This window comes from Chenopodium album, chromosome 1 (genome assembly GCF_948465745.1).
Source record: "Chenopodium album chromosome 1, dcCheAlbu1.1, whole genome shotgun sequence".
Classification (NCBI taxonomy): Eukaryota; Viridiplantae; Streptophyta; class Magnoliopsida; order Caryophyllales; family Amaranthaceae; genus Chenopodium; species Chenopodium album.
Window position 1 is genome coordinate 24064764 of NC_137834.1, and position 14601 is coordinate 24079364.

Sequence of the window (14601 nt, forward strand, 5' to 3'; positions counted from 1 at the left end):
CTAAGTGCAACTCAAATTGGGAACATGAATACAGAGTAGATTGACATGACTGAATTCGGTTTCCAATTACATTGTACAATAAAAAAAAAATCTGGCTGATGTTGGTGGTGGGATTTAATTTTTGGGTGTATGAACCCCAGATCTGAATTCTTCAATAAAATAGGGGGAAAATAGTGGAGATATGATAAAGCTCAGGTTATAAGTTGATGATAAGGAAATCTCCATAGCACTTGACTGTCAAGCATTCTATTTTAGTAATTGAAGGTGATTTTGTGAATATAAGGAGGGGGTAATTAGATGTTGTTGATTGGTTATAACTATGGTTAGAAAAATTTAAATGGGCTCTTAATGTAGTACAACTATACAAGTAAGGATAAATTGGTAATTTTACATGTAAAAAGTTACCCAAAAGAGAAATGGTGCAATAAATATAAAACTTCCTAAATTGGTAAGTGGTGCAATAAAAAAAGAACTAAGTATCATGATTCATGAATATTAATTGAATTCAAAAAGGTGGAGATGGTTTATTGTTATTTTTTTAATACTATGTAATCTTGAATTTGCATCACTGCTCATAGATTATTTTTTGTAAGCCCAATGATTACAGTGTCTCACAACGGGATGTTCCCTTTTTTAAAAAAATAAAATTAAAATTGATAAATTTATCTCCCTAAATTTAGAGTGGATTGGAGTGTGAGATCATGGGGGTGTTAGGTAATGGTCGTCTATTATGCTATAAACAGCCCAATAACACATGGCATCACTATTCGTGGGGCCTAATTATAAAATATGGCAATTGTAGAATGTGTATAAAATATTTTATTGTCCAAATGATTCGTTTAGTATTTCTAGAATAGTTGGCAAAGGGTGAATCAAATCCCGCTACATACGACACTGTTTTTTTTTTTTTTCCTCATTTGTACTGAAATTTTTCCTAAATGTAAAAAATTACCTATAAAAGTAAATAAAAAGTGGAGTAATGAATAAAAAAATTTGAATAATATTAATGAATCAAAAGTGGAGTAATTTTATATGTCATTTTAAATTGAAATATATATATTCTCTTAATAAGTGGAGTATTGAATTTAAAAAAAATTGTATTATTAATTTGCTAAATATTATTAATGACTTATAAAATTTAATAATAATACTTTTGAAATACGACAGGGCCCCTCTGTGAAATGCGGTATTGTGTTTGATCATGATGTTTTAGTGTAGTTTTACAGTCTCAATGTTGGCTACTGTTTAGGCATGTAGCTAGTTTTTCTAAAAATAAATTAATGATGATGGATGCTTAGTGGAATAAGATATTTAGGCGGAAATGAATGAGATGGTAGGATTTATGTTTCAAAGGCTCCTCATTAAAAAAGATTGTACAATCATAATCGATTACCTCTTTAAATTTAAGAGGACCTAATATGAGGCCATTTACTTAAAAGTCTAGTACGAATTGCTTTAGTTTTATACATCAAATGCATTGTTTATCTTTAATTATATAATCCCCATACTTTCCATCCTTTATATCAGCACTGATGTGGGACTTAATACAATAGAACTAATATTAAGCATACGCTTTTTTACTATTAATTTTTTTTTTTAAAAAAAAAAACACAAAAACCTGCACGGACCATTTTATAATTATAATTGAACGACCCTTGTGATTTCTCCTATCATTAATGACATTTTAAATGCATATTAATATATCACATTGTTCAAGATTTTTTTGAACATTGATTTATTGATATACTAGTAAGACAATGCGTATTAATGATGGATTGGTGTGATCAATCAATAATATTTTTTACTAGTCAAGCATTCAATAAATTTCTATTTATTAAATATGTGATACATTGATTAAATTACATGTTTACAAGTAACCTAAATTATACTTATTAAGTTATACCCTATGAATTATAGCGATATAAGATGTATAATATTGTTCAAGTTTTAATTTCTTAGTACTTTTAACTACTAATGGATTGTTAAGACAATGAGTGTATGTCAATGATGGCCCACTGTAAATATCCATGATAATATAAACTAGTCAAGATTTTTAAAAAAAATTTATTAAAAATGTGAACATTGATTTAAGTACATGATTTACATTTATCCTATATGCTTATTAACACACTTATTAGTTACATCCTATAGAATTATAGAGATATAAGATATTTATAGTTCGTGATTCTTTATCCAATAGAATTATATATGTAATATATACTAATTAATTATTACAAAGTATAATATATATAATTCATATATTATCATCTTGTCACTTATATTGTCACAAAGTCAATAACTCAAAATTACTCTCTTGACTATAAGACAATGGAGCGTCTCTAAATTAACAATTTCGAAAATCACATCACATTTATTTTGAAATATGACATTACATATAATGAATCCATAATTTTAAATTATAATACAAATCTAATAAAAACGTGATTCAAATTATTTTATAAAGAATGGATTAATCAACTATATAATTATGCATTCAACATAAGCAATGTTTTTTTTTATAGGGCCTTCTAATCATTATTTGGGTAATCTTAATACATCAGAGTATTAATATTTGGAATATTTATGCATTTAATTACTCCAAAGAAATGTTGCCTTTTCAATTAGGGTTTAGGGTTAGGTGTTTAGGGTAAAGGTTAGAGTTTAGGGTAAGGTCTAGGATTTAGATTAAAGATTAATCAACTCTTTATTGAGGATTTTACTCTTTAGGATTCACGGTTAATCAACTCTTTGATTAGGATTTTCGGAATTTGTAAAAGAATTTCAATTTACATAAATATATTATTTTCATAACTTTTCATACTTTTACATATTATTTATATCTTAATGAGATTATGCATACTCCATACCATGTTCATGTTCTTCTCATCTGTGAAATAATAATATTAACGGAATAATAATAATTTTTTTTTAAATTTGAGCACGTCAAATTAATTTCAGATGTTTCTTACAAAAATGAAAATTAAATACGGGTAAAAAATAATTTGTATATTAGATACGAATATAAATAAATTAGTATTGTGTATTTTCTTTGAAATAATTCCGTATTTTGTATTTTAAAATATACATACATACATATATATATATATATATATATATATATATATATATATATATATATATATATATATATATATATTTCTATTGTGTTTTTAATACAAAAATAGTATAATATTTAAGTTGTCTTTTAAAAAAAAATTTGTATTGTGTATTTATAACAAAAATCTGTATTGTAAATTCATAACAAAATTTTGTATTGTGTAATTATAGAAAAGTATATGTATATTATGTATTTCCTTAAACCAAATTTGTATTGTGTATTTATACAAATATAAGAAACATATAATTTATTTAATTGTGAAATCTTATTGAAGGATAAGAATTTATCTTATGTTTCAAATTAGGATTTATTTATTAACATAATTGTAACAACTAGATTTAATAGAATATCTTATAATACATTTCCCTAAAAAATTGCCTTTTAATCAATAGATTATAATTTATTTCCACAATAAGCGCACCTAATCAATGATTTTAAAAAAAAATATACATAAATTAGTCATCTTTAACCTATGTATAATATTAGTCGTCTTCAACCTTATGTATCTTCAACATTCAACAATGGCATTGTATGTATCTTCAACATTCAACAATGGCCAATGAATCATGAAATTATATCAAGATTAAGCACAATATCATTTTTATTAATAATGAAAAAATGTTATTAGAATCTCCAAATAAATTATTGCAACTCGACTTATACTACAATTTTAAATTTTATTTTAATCTACCTAATATTCGAATCATGGTACTATAATTGATGAATACAATAATTAATTATTTCTACAATTGATTTGAATAATGTTTATAAATTAATAAATTCTTCAAAATAATCTTTATGGATGAAGGTGACATAGGTTAAAGATCAAGTTCAATTCTAATGTAAAAAATGATTTAAGGTTGATGATATATTTAAAATTTGCTATTTTTTCGATTTTAGTTAAAATAAATTCCATATTGTTAAAAATTATCTAGTAACCAAACAAGCTCTTGATGACTGTGTAGCATAGGTCGGTGTTGGATTGGATAGCTAGGATTAGATGAATGAATATAAACGATTCAGATTTAATCTCTTACCGTAGTCGAACATAGTCATCCGTAGTCGACATCTATGCTAGAATTTTAAATCAACTCCACTAACTGTAATTTACAATTAATTAATACTCTAAGTCTCCAAATACACCGGTTCATTTACCTTTTATTTATTTAAATCAATTGACTTATCTAAAATTATGGGGGCGGTTAAAGTGTACACCCTCCATTTCATAATAATTGCAATACTTTGACTAACTCATGCAAATGCACAACTTTGACCATTAATATTTGTTGTAATACCCCGTATTTTTGAAACATATTTCTAATTAATTAATTAATTAGTGTTCTCTTAAAAAGGGTATTTTAGTAATTTATTTTACTATTCAAAATTTAGAGGTAAAATGATATTTGAATTTTGGCGCCAAAAGTATTTTAAAAACTCAAATTATTATTTTTGGATTTTGGATAAGATTTATTATCCATTTATTTTATTTTAAAAACGGGATTATTTATATATATTTCGGATATTTTTACTAATCAAAAATTATATTTTAATTATTTAATATTTCCTAAATAATAATCTATGATTTTCGGATTTTCTAAGTGTAGAAAATCTGATTTTCTTAGTAAATTTATTTAGTGAATAATTGGTATTTTTCTAATTAATTATTTTATACAATATATTATATTTACACAATTATTTTTAATTCCTTAAAACTAGAAAATTATTTCCCTAAATATCTAAAGGGAGGTCCGAAAATATGAGCTTAGGAAAGCTCAAATTTTCGGCCACCGTGATGGAATTTTGGGTGATTTATTTTGTTAAATTGTATTTTTAATTATCTCCTTAAAATCTCTTATTTTCCTTAATTTCTATTTTCCATCTCACAAAGATTTGATCATCTAATTTTCCTACCTTATTTCATCTTTGATTATTCTCCAAGTAATCTCTTTTTACATATTATTTTCATGACAAACACACTTTCCTAAATTCTATTATTCTTAATCATCTTAATATAAAAAGTTTCCATATTTCTTTATTCACTTCTCTGAGTAATTCCTTAATTATTTCTACCATAATTCTTCCTCATTCTCCTACCATAATTCTCTCATTCATGAGCCTATAAATACCCCTTCATACCACTCATATTCTTCACACCAAAAACCCAATTCTCTGCTTCTTCTCACTTATTCTTCTTTTCCCTAAACCTTTTCATACTTTTCTTCTCCACTTTTCATACAAAATATTATCCCGTTTATCTTTGAAGCCAGTTTTTCGAGCACTTATGGTCAGTTTTTGGGGTATTGTCATAGAAGATTTTCCTCTCAAAAAGTCCTTGAGGTTAGGCTCAAGAATCACCCAATTCGAAGTTATATTGAAGGAGTAATGACCTCTGCAAGTTCTGCCTATTCTTTCCAACGAAAATTCAATTATCTTTAATCCTATTCCTTTATCTTCTTTATGGTTAGTTTTCTAAAATACAAATACCTATTTCAAAGCTATAATTTTAAATGAAAGTATTATTTTAAAAGGGTTTTATAGTCCATGCACATTAGATTTGAGTTTATGTAGTGATAACCTTATGGTTATGTTTATTTGCAAGGTGTATTTGTGATTGAACTTTGAAAGTGTGAAGTATTGATTGATATCCGGAATCAAGGTTCTTGAGGTTCTTTTTGCGTGGTTTTTCTAGCAAGGATCAAGGTACATTTAGGTGGCTAGATACTTTTGAAAGTGATTGGTTTGTTCAACATGTTTACATGATTTGATTGGTGATTGAATTAAATTGATTTGAATTATGATTTTGTAATAAATTATGTTTGGAGGTATTATTTTAATATTTGTTTTAATAAAAGTATTTTGAATGATTGATTTTTAAATCATGTTTTGAATGGTTTGAATTACTTATCATGTTTAAATAAAGGATTTGATTATAAATGGTTTGTTTAATTAAATAAAAGGTTTTTCAAGGAAGAGTTATTGATTTTGAAAAGTTATTAATATGACATTTTATTCTCAAGTATTTATTTAAAAGGTTTTTATTTTGAAAGTATGTGGAATTATTAAAAAGGAGTTTGAATTATATAGGAATTATTGGATATTACAAGGATTTATTGAACCATTGAATTATTTAATTAATGCTTTATAAGCATGTTGGCAATCTCACTATGCGGATTTGGTTTATTGATAAGGCCTTGGACGTTGTATGACCAGATCTTTTCTCAAAAATAGCCTTGTAATATAAGGAGACTAGCTTGGGGAGGGTGCACACCTGGGTGAGGAATCGGATTAAAAGGAATTGGTTTTATTAACTATTATTTTGTATATTAAATCATTGGAATCGGTTTTGGAATAATGAGTTTGGAATTTATTGGATTAATTATTGGAATTGATTTTAAAAGAATGTTTGCAAATATAATTGAGTTTAGATTATCTTGCACTTATCATTGCTAATCCATATTTCCTATTTGTTTTAGTTCGCCCTGTTTACCGCAATGGTAAGCAGTGTTGACTATTTTCAAATGGAGTCAAGAATGAGCATATGGGAGTCCCGAGATTTGCTTTACCTAGTTTAGAAATTTTGGCCTTGTCTTTATTTTGAGTACTCATAACAATGTTACTATTTCTATAAGTATTAATAAAAGAAAGTTGAGTTTCTGCTGCAAGTTTGTTATTGAGTTAAGTATTTTGAGCAGCCTTGCGTAATCATGCGGTGGTAATACGCCTAAGTCTATCTTTAGAGTATAATTATATGTATTATACTAGTATTCAGGTCCGTTTATGAGATTTTGGTGGCCTAGGGCGAAGCTATACATTGGGCCCTAATTAAGTCGTGATATTCTTTTTTTTTTTTTTTTTAAATGAATTTTAAGGGTATACAACAAAACATTTATTAAAATATTAAACTTCTTATACAACGAGATTAATTAGAAGCCTCAATTTATTTTTTTTAACCAAAAACAAAGACAATTAATTAGCAGTTCTCTACTTAATTTCTACAAAATAATTTCATACTCAAATATGAAATTAAAAAACACAAAAGAATTTCATTGAGTATAATGTCTACAAAAATTCTAGAAAAGAAAATAGGTTTTTTTATAATTAATAAGTCGTTAATGAGAAAAAAAAAGTAGAAACACTTGATTAAGATAAACTACGTAGATATTATCCAATTGCTATTCCACCAAAAAAAAATCTAGTAAATAGATAAACAACTTGGTTCGTCTTATTCTAAATTAATTCCACAGATTAACATACTTTATAATTGTAATTCAACCCCTAAAAACAATGAAAATAGAGTATAATTACAATTAGAAAAATCGGATATAAAAATTTAAAACTAAAAAAATGAAGAAAAAAAAATAATAGTAAAACCAAAACAAAAACCTTTATCTTTTTCATCAGATGTTCAACAATGGAGTGACGAATTCGGCTTCGATTGATTAAATAAGGATTTGATATTATAAGAAATTGAATATGATGAGTTGGATTTAGAAAGAGTAATTAAAATCTTGAGGACATCATTAATGTCAGTAGTCAATAGGCATTGGAAACTAAAACCCCAAAAATGTAGGGATGAAGAACATAGGGAAAGGAATATAACGCTTTGAATACACTGTAATTTTTTTTTTTTTTGAGGCCCTTAATTTTTACCAAGTATAACCAATTTTGGGCTTTCTCATTTTGGGCCCCATCGACGACCCTGCTAGTATTTCCGAAGAAAAGATTTCGGGGTGTTACATTTGTAATTGTACAAAAGTATAAAAAGTTAATGTAATGAAAATAAACTTAAACAATAATCCCAAAATATTTTACATGACAACATATTTGTTTATATATTTGTATATTTTCATAGTCAAAGTAAACATATTAATAGTGCAAAAGTAAAAGTGTTGCTATTATTACGAAACAGAGAGAGTAACACTTAACAAATACGGAAGAATACTAAATGCATATACTCTCTGTAGGGAATATTTCAAGCATCCCACACTTGAGCCCCACTGTGATCATACACTTAAGCATGGTGGTGTCCAAAGGGAAGGAAGCTAGAGTAAAAGAGTCGCCAACAAGTTTTAGGAACTTGTAAACCGTTCACAAAGTGAAGGTTACACCCCTTTACGATCCATGAGATCACTAACTCCATAGTGATATTCTGGGATGAAGGTACAAATCCAGCCTAAAAGAGATTGAACCTGCCCTAAAAATAGGCCTCTACTTTATTCTTCTCATATTCATATGCGCTTTCTGACTAACATACAATCAATACTAACATGATACTAGGAATCAAAATAATCAAAGCATGCTTTCTATATCAAAATAATAACTATTAAAGCAATTACTTACTTCGATGCCCCGTATCTATTTCTAATAACAAAATACACGCGTTAGTAACTTCAAGAAAAATAACAAATCAAACAATTAAATTAAATAATTGAAATAGGGATTTGGGACCAAACCCTCAGAAATTATTAACCTTTCACGTCTAGGACGAATGCAACTTCGAACTTGGCTAGGTGTGTCTAGAACTAACGTATGTAGAATTTTGTGAGAGGGAAGGTTTCGAAAAAGAATAGAGGGAGAATAAGCTTCTAGCTTTTAGAGAGAAAGAGATGATTGGTGAATAATGATGGTGAATGAATGAAAACAGGGAAATACGACCCCTATTAATAGAAAAAATAGTCCGGAAACAAATCAAGTTCTATTCGGAATAAAATATCTCCTATCGCCAACGAGAGGAGTTAGCGCTAGATGACTGGCTCAGCGCCAGGCGACAACCTTGTTGTCTCGCGCTAAGTCAGAATTAAAACGCGCTTTCCACGTGGAATCCTCTTCTTAATACGATTAAGAATCTAATTCCGCGTTGATTAGATAAAAATCATGTTTGTGACAAATCACATATTTTATTCAAAAATAAAACTCTTTAAAATATAATTATTAATCTTATTCTCATTAGAATTTAAAAGGACCTTCTAGATATTCTAGAAGATTAAAATCAATCCTAATAACTTTGGGAATAATAATTAATAGGACCTCCTCTAGATCATTGGGCCACATATAAAATTCATTTTGGGCCAAATTTAATTTAATCCATAACTTCCTCATTATTCATCGGAATTGGGCTTATAATAAATCGTTGAAAAACTCTTTTCGAGACCAATGCAAATACACTATTATTGCACCCTTATCATGGAACAAACTAAATTGGACTGGATATTTTCATAAATAGAGTGTAAAAAGAAATATTTTCAAAAGCAGAAAGAGAGATATTTTAATAAAAACATCCACATCACTAGACTTTTCATACTTTCACTTCGTTCAATAATCAAATGATGTGAAAGGTATTCATCACTAGGTTTGGTTTTTGGGGAGACACATTTGGGTGTCTACAGAAGCCCCCACTTTGACTGAGTTTGGAGAAACGCAAGCTTCGAAAACAAAAGTCAAACTAGAGATAGGGACGTAGAATGATTGAAAACGTTCTGCGATCCTAAATCATTCTTGTAACGCCAATACCTGCAAACTAGCGTTAATCAAACAGATAAGAGAGTTAAGAAACGCGTATCTTGCACCGTTGAGCACACGTCTCTAAAGTAACCGATTTGTTGCTACATTATTGTTGGTGACGACCTCCACAGTGCCTCGTGAACGCCATCTGAAGGTAATAGTGCCTCGTTATCTTCATTTGCTTGTGACAATCCTCCACAGTGCCTCGGGAACATTGTCGAAGGTGACTGTGCCTCGCCATCTTCAGGGTTGTAGCAGTACCTCACCACGGCAGTGCCTCACCGCTAAAGACAATCTCCTCTCTACTTCGGACATCGTCGAAGGTGACTGTGCTTTGCCATCTTCAGGGGTGTAGTGCCTCGCCACTATAGACAATCTCCTCTTTGCTTCGGGACATCGTCAAAGACCGCTGCTTGTAGCTATCTTCAATTTCATAGTGATAATCTTCCGAGGAAAATTATCGAAGACCATCGCATGTTGATCCTCAATGCTTTACTTCGCCATTTGCTTGTTGTATTGATGCCTTGGGGGTGACGACAATCCTCTCTTCTTTAGGAATAGTTGCCAACACAACTCTTGAATGATGTACAATAGTTCGATTTAGGGAAAGTTGTCAATGCTTTGTAACAATCCATCCTAGGAAATTTTGCCACAATCCAAATTTGGGAAAAGTTGCCAATGCTTCGTAATAATCTATCATAAGAACCTTGCTACGATTGACAATCCACGTCTTGGAATATAACTCTTGAAAGAAATCCACCTTGAAAATTTTATAATATTATGCGACAAACCTTTTGGAGAAATATTGCCACAATTTACAATCCTTGTCTTGGAACATTTGCAAAAAAGAGTCGATTGACAATCCATCTCGGGAAAATTTGCCACTACCGAAATGAATGACAATCGACGTTAGGGAACCTTTGTCGAAATGTTAAGATGAATAGAGACCTACGAAAATCCTTTGGGAAATTTTTCCATAGGGAACTGGGTGTATGACAATCCAATCTCGGAAATATTGCCAACAATTTGATGAATGTATGACAATCCAAACTTGGAAAAATTGCCAAACAGAGAATAAGCGCGACAATCCATGCTTGGAAACATTTCCAATTTAAGATGCCAATCAAATCTTTGAAAATTTGTCATTTTGGTGATGCGCTTCTTTGTGAACCATTACTTCGGTGCTTGTGATGAGCCAATACTTAGGCCCTTTAAGCTAAATGAGACGATCATTTGTCAAGTCGATCACTTACTGCGATTGTAATCAAGCTGACTGCTAATCATGTAAATTTGCTTATAGGGGCTAACCGGCGTACCAAGGAACCCAAAATCGTTGCATAAGGTCCGCATTATCATTTATGGGGGCCACGCATCTTGTTGCCGCATCGGCACTGATATGTCTAGTTTATATAGTGTTTTATCCCCGTCCCTTGGTCGTTATTAGTAGTGTTTTTGGCTCTTTCGGGCCACTTTTATTACTAATTTGTGTGTTCTAGTGTTTTCGTAGTTTTAGTTGTATTTTACAGGAAATTGCACTCTTGGAGCATTCTCCCGGGCCTTATTGGATCGACTACGGAAGCTAGAAGGACACGACCACTTTTGGAGCCCAAGATCGGAGAGAGCCGGTGATTAAGGGCTCGGTAATTGGGATCACGAGGCATTTGTACCAAGTATTCGAGACCCGAGAGGAAATATGGATTGGGCCGAGAAATCTAGCCCAATCGAAGTTCAAGCCTCGAAGAAGAAGACCGGGCCCGATCGGGCAAGCATACGCCCGATCGGGCGGCTGCGCGCATAAGGGCCCTCAAGGAAGAGGCGCGCCCGATCGGGTGAGCTAAGCTCGATCGGGCGCGGCACGTCAGTAGAGGCATTGTAAAAAAGGCGGGCCCGATCGGGCGGCCCTTCGCCCGATCGGGCGCGTGTTTTCCCAGAATCTGATTAGTTTAGTTTTAATTCTTGTTTTAGGAGAGGTTTAAATACGATTTGTACGGAATTATTAGTTACCTTCTTTTCTTAGACTTTCTCTCTCTACTTAGTATTTTTCTCTCTCTAAAATTCTCTCTAAACTTTTGTTCTTAATACTCCCTTTAATTCCAGATTATTTTTGGTACAATTTCTTCCCTTTTTAATTTCAGCTATTTTAATTGTTTTCTTGATTATGCTTTTAATTAATTACTTGATTGGTTTAGTTATGATGATTAGTGAGTAGTTCCATTCTAGGGTTTATGGGGATCTATAATTAATATGAAGGGATAGTTTGTTATTATTGATTATTGATATTGCATGATAATCTCCTATTGAATTGTTTTAATTCTTTGCAATTAGATTATGAATTGAGCAGATGTAATTTGATTGTGAATGTTTATCAATATTGAATTGATGAATCGAGCAGATGTTGATTTAATATTAAAGGCTATTTGTAATAGGAACTTAGGTCTAATAAATTGCGAGAGCCTGTTAGACCTATGTTGATTAATAAATTGCGATAGCCTGTTAATCATGTTATCTATGCATTGTTAATTATTAATTACTTCGTTCTATCCCGGAATATTAATTATTGGTGAACCTGTGACCCTAGGTTTCCTTATTATTGATTCTTTTCTCCCTAAACTTGTTCTTCGTAGTATAGAATTCTTACCTAAAATTATTGGTTACTTAGATAATTTAGATTATAATAATTAATTAGAATTAAAAAGACCTGTTTCCCTGTGGAGTTCGACCCTACTTACCTATCTACTTTAGTTAGAGATTTAGGTAATTATTTTTGATTAGGGGATACGACTTTACCCTGTTAAAATTTGGCGCCGTTGCCGGGGAAACGGTTTTATTTTTATATTCTAATTATATTTTTGTAGTCTAGATTATCCCCCCTTTGCCTCAGAGAACATTAGTTCTGTGGGGCAAATCTTATATTTGTCTTTAGTTCTTTGTTTATGCCCAGGTGTTCCAGATCAGGTGACATCCTTTTTGATCCTGAGATCGAGCGTTCTTTTCATAGGCAAAGGAGACTCTATAGACAAATTCTGGCGGGTTCTGAGGAGGACAACGATCGAAGAGATCCTCCCCCTGATTCTAGTGACACAGATATTCCTTCAGATTCAGAATCAGAGATGACGGCCCAGAAGAAACTCAGTGATTATTCGCAACCGAAGCTCACAGATTTCCCGCACCTTACTCCCACTCCGGCTCTAGATGGAGTTCAATTTGAGATCAAGCCCCAATTTATCACTATGATAGAGAGGAAGCAGTTCAGCGGAGCTAAAGGTGAAGATCCCAATCTTCACATCGCAGATTTCTGCCAATATTGTAACACCATTAGACAAGTCGGGGTCACGCAAGACCAAATCAGGGAGATTCTTTTTCCCTTTTCATTATGTGGCAAAGCAAAATTATGGTTTAATGGTTTGAATAGAACTGCACTTGGTATTACTGACTGGGAAACTCTTGCTTTGAATTTCTATAATAAATATTATCCTGTAGAGAGAACAACGGTGCTAAGGAGTGCTATTCAGAACTTCGCTCAAGAGGCCGACGAAACATTATATGAGGCTTGGGAGAGGTTCAAGGATCTACAGAGAGAGTGCCCCCACCACAATCTAGCACAATGGCAATTGATCCAAGCATTTTATAATGGACATGGAAATTCTTCTAGATCAGTACTAGATTCGGCAGCTAGTGGGAGGTTTATGAATTTAAATGTGGATGATGCAGGACAGGTTATCGAAGACATGGCAATACACAATTCCCAATATGGGAATCCGAGAGGGTTTGCAAATAAAGGAAAACATAATGTCGATTCCGTATCCTTTTTGCAAGCTCAATTAACATCTATTTGTCAAAAATTAGATAATCTTACTACGGCTCCTAACTCTGTAGCTAATGTTTCTGCTGTTGCTAACCATGAAGCTTTTTGTGAAAATTGTGGAATTGTAGGTCATTGGGAGCAAGATTGTAGGAGCTCTATGGAACAAGTTAATGCCTTTCAAACCTATAGGCAAAATAACCCCTATTCCAATTCCTATAATGCCGGTCATAAAATTCATCCTTATCTTTCATACCGGAGTACCAATGTACAAAATCCTCCACCTCCACAACAACCACAACAGCAAACACCACCACAGCAAAAATATTATCATCCTAATGCCGGCCAGAAAAGCCAAGCATCACCCTCATCATCTTCCGACCCTGCCATGACAGAAATTAGAGCAATGCTTGCCAATATGCAAAAGCATATGGAGAGTAGGGATGCGCAAATTGATTCTATTCTAGCCCATAACAAAATCATGGACAATCAAATTGCACAACTTTCATCTACCCTACAATCCCGTCAGCAGGGAGCTCTACCATCACAACCTATCCATCCTACAGATCATGCTAATGCAATCACTCTAAGGAGTGGTTCACATTATGATGGACCTCCTATGCCAAAGGAAGATAGACCAGTTCCTGATCTAGATTCCTCTATACCAAACGGTAATCCTGCTAGCCCTGCAGGGCTACAAATAGATACTAACCCTACTAATGTTTCTGTGCAGGGTAAATCGCAGGATAAGGGAGGAGATGCGCAGAGCCCAGTTATCAAGCTCCCATTCCCTAATCGACAACTGAAGAGTAAGCTTGATAAACAATTCGGTAAGTTTTTAGAGGTTGTGAAAAACCTGCAGGTAACAATTCCTTTCATTGATTTAATCAATCAAGTACCTGCTTATGCTAAATTCATGAAAGAAATTCTGACTAGGAAAAGGGCCTTTAATGAAGTAGAAACTGTAGCTTTCACAGAGGAGTGTAGCGCTTATTTGCAAAATAAATCCCCTCCTAAATTAAAGGATCCCGGTAGTTTTTCTATCCCTTGTCACATTGGGAATGTTTTTATTGATAAAGCTCTATGTGATTTGGGTGCTAGTGTCAGTGTCATGCCATCATCTATCTGCGCTAAATTAAATATGGGAGAATTAACAATTACTAATATAACTTTGCAAATG